This window comes from Podarcis pityusensis (genome assembly GCF_964106645.2).
Source record: "Podarcis pityusensis genome assembly, chromosome: 16".
Lineage (NCBI taxonomy): Eukaryota > Metazoa > Chordata > Lepidosauria > Squamata > Lacertidae > Podarcis > Podarcis pityusensis.
In genome coordinates this window covers 5,316,459-5,320,333 of record NC_138041.1, presented here as the reverse complement: position 1 = coordinate 5,320,333, position 3,875 = coordinate 5,316,459, and positions in this window count along the sequence as shown.

The window sequence follows — 3,875 nt, the reverse complement described above, 5'->3', positions numbered from 1 at the left end:
TGCTTTTAAATTTATTTTGGGGGGTTTCGTTTTCCTCAGCTTTCTCTCGCTCTAAAACAATATCGAGCCTCTTTTTCAAAGAGGATAAAGGATTCTAGGTTTGCGGCAAGAGGGCTTAATTTTTCTTTTGTAGTTTGGTGGCAGGGAACAGACTCTGACACAATAATTTCTTTCTGGAGAAGGCTTCCAAATGGAAACTGTTGAGGTCCTCAACCTGAGCAAAGAGAGGATGGAGCAAATGAGAGCATCCCAGGAGCTTTCTCCAGAAATCCCTGGAGATTTAGATTGACTTTGGGGCCCAGGATGTGGGTTTCTTCCCACAAAACAGCAGATTTAATCCGCTACTAGTCCCTCCACATCCAGATCTCTCTCGCTCTACAATATCTGCTCTTGGGGCTCTCACTCCGAGCCACTCTGCTATTTGGGCGGTCGTTCCTTTGCCCACAGTGCCCACCTTGGCCTGCACCCAAAACCCTGCCACAAAGGTGGCCTTAAACTATGCAGAAAAATCATCTAAGTTTCCCTGATGTTTCCAAACCAAATCAATTCAGCCCTGTGCTTGAGCACAACGTCAGATTGAATTGCACCCCAGTTCTTAAAACTTTTATCTGACTGTTCTTGCTCTCTGGTGGAATTCTGGTTGTCTTTTAAGTTCTACATGACCGGCAACGGAGTTTTTGGGTAAACATTCATGAGTCATGCTAAACAACAACAACACACATTGATGTCGCCGACTGGCCTGTTCATACGGACATCCCACGCAGCCTTCCTAAAAGCTGCTTTGTACAGTCAAATGCAGCTCACGAGTTAGCAAAGCACGTGACTCAGTTTGCAAGAAAAGCTGTGACTCACGAGATCTGGGATCCTTCATCAGAGTTCTCACGTTGCAAGAGGCCTGTAGGCAGATTCTGCCCTTCTCATGATGTTAGTTTCTTGCGTGGCTTCAAGGATATGTTTCATCGCCCGTATCTTTGCAAATGCAATGTGCAAAAGGGCCCCAATCATTCCTGGTAACCAACACCAAGTCCTCTCTCCTCTCTTCCAAGAGCAGAGAGTTTTGTTTCCTCTTTGCTTTGTCTTCCCTTCAGTGATACTGGTGCAAAACAGATACGAAGGAGCTCAAGAGTAGGTCTCAGTTCGTTGGGGCCCTCTCTCTCTACTGCTCAATGGATTGCAAACCCAGTTTGCTTCTAAATGGGCTTCCTCACTGGGGCCACCACGGTCAAGGCTATGCAAATAGTCAAGGACTTGTTTGAAGGGTCTGCCAGGCCTGGAGCCCTTGTTCCCTTAGCCCTTCTGGAACCCAGGAAGCTGCTTTATTTCAGACAATTGTTCCATCTAGCTGAGTATTGTTTACACGTACTAGCAGTAGCTTTCCAGGATTTCAGAGAGGGTTCTCTCCCAGCCCAATCTGAAACTGCCCTTGGGGATTGAACCTGTGACCTTGTGCCACTCTGCCACTGAACTACAGCCTTTCTGCTCTCAGAAAACCAGCAGACAGGTTGATTGAAGGACCATGGGACTGGCATAAACAGCAGGTCTGTTTTCTCTTGCAGACAGCCTGGTACTAGATTGCAATGGAAGGCTCTTTTCATTGACAAGAGGGATGGCAGCATAGCCATCTTCTAAAGGACAGTTGCAATGGAAGGTGGAACAAACTTGTCTTTCGCTGCCCCGGAGGGGAGGACCATAACCACTGGATCCAAATGACAAGCAAGGAGAGTCTGACTCAACATTAGGAAGAACTTCCTGACTGAGCTGTTTGACAGTGGAACAGACTCCTGCAGAAGGCAGTGAGCTCTCTTTCATTGGAGGTTTTTAAGCAGAGGTTGAATGGCCATCTGTCAGGGATTCCTGAGCTGTGGTTCCTGCATTGCAGAGGGTTGGACTAGATCAGGCATCCCCAACCTGCGGCCCTCCAGATGTTTTGGCCTACAACTCCCATGAACCCTAGCTAACAGGACCAGTGGTCAGGGATGATGGGAACTGTAGTCCAAAACATCTGTAGGACTGAAGGTTGGGGATGCCAGGACTAGATTGTGTTTGGGGACACCTTCCAACTCTACGGTTCCTAAACTTCATGATCCCATGTCCACCCAGCTCACTGCCCGGCACGATCTTTGCTTGGGTGGGTCGATTTCAGAATAGTGGAAGTGACCTGGAGAAGCATATACTCAGGGTGGGAAGTGGGTAGGTGAATTCTCTAGTGGTGCAGAAAGGTGTTGGGTGGCTTTTTCAGATAGGATTGGACAAATTCATGGAGGAGGAGAGGGTTGTTAATGACTGTTGTTGTTTAGTCATTTAGTCGTGTCTGACTCTTTGTGACCCCATGGACCAGAGCACGCCAGGCACTCCTGTCTTCCACTGCCTCCCGCAGTTTGGTCCATAGCTGTCAACTTTTCCCTTTTCTTGCAAGGAATCCTATTCGGAATAAGGGAATTTCCTTTTAAAAAAGGGAAACGTTGACAGCTATGGTTTGGTCAATCTCATGCTGGTAGCTTCGAGAACACTGTCCCACTGTCTTGTCCTCTGTCGTCCCCTTCTCCTTGTGCCCTCCATCTTTCCCAGCATCAGGGTCTTTCCTAGGGAGTCTTCTCTTCTCATGAGGTGGCCAAAGTATTGGCGCCTCAGCTTCAGGATCTGTCCTTCCAATGAGTGCTCAGGGTTGATTTCCTTCAGAATGGACAGGTTTGATCTTCTTGCAGTCCGTGGGACTCTCAAGAGTCTCCTCCAGCACCAGAATTCAAAACTGTTGATTACTACTAGCCGCAATTGGCTATGCTCTCAGTACCAAGGCTTCTCAATACCAGTTTCTGGAAATTGCAGGAGGAGAGAGGGCTCTTATGCTCAAAACCTGCTTGTGGGTTTCCCAACTGGTTGGCCACTGTGAGAAGGGGATGCTGGGCTGGATGGGCCATTGGCCTGATCCAGCAGGCTCTTCTCACCCTTCTTCTGTTAGGGACCAACCTTGCACCAGACCAGGTGGCCGTCCTCAATGATGCCAGAGAACTGAGCCTGGGAAACTGACACCAGCCACAGACCCTTATCTCACGTGTCCTCATTTTGCTCTTGGTAACCAGACCAGCTCAGCTTTCTCTGCTTCGCGTAATTAGATAAGAGGAGGCTTTATTACTCTCCCAGCAGTGCTGTCCCTTCAGACTCGTGGGGTGGAATCCCCACATGGCCAAGCAGTGGAAACTGCTCCATCAGGGCACACAGGACACTGCTTTGCTGACATCCACCAGCTGGCCTTCCTCCTTACGTGCAGTCCTGGGTGTGTCGATCCTGGCCGTCTAAGGTTGTGTATGCATTAATCATAGAATTGGTGAGTTGGAAGGGACCCGGAGGGTCATCTAGTCCAACCCCTTGCTACAATGCAGGAATCACAGTTCAATAATCCCTGACATGGATCCAACCTCTGCTTAAAAACCACCACAGCCTTCCGAGGGGATTCCACTGCTGAACAGCTCTTTCCTTCAGAAACTTATTCAATTTATTTTTTACTTGAGAAAGTTTGTTTAGGAAATATTAGGAAGAACTAATTTGGTCAGAATCTCCTTTCTTGTAACTTGAATCCATTGGTTCAAGTCCTACCCTCCAGAGCAGGAACAAACAAGCTTGCACCAGACCAGGTGGCCGTCCTTCCATGTGTCAGCCCTTGAAACATTTGAAGGTATCAACATATCTCCCCCCAGTCTCCTCTTTTCTAAGCTAAACCTACCCAGCTCCTTCAACCGTTCCTCATAAGGCTTGGTTTCCAGACCCTTGACCATCTTGGTCACCTCTGCATATGTCCCAGCTTGTCAATATTCTTCTTAAACTGTGGCACCCAGAACTGGACACAGTATTCCAGGTGTGGCCTGACCAAGGCAGAA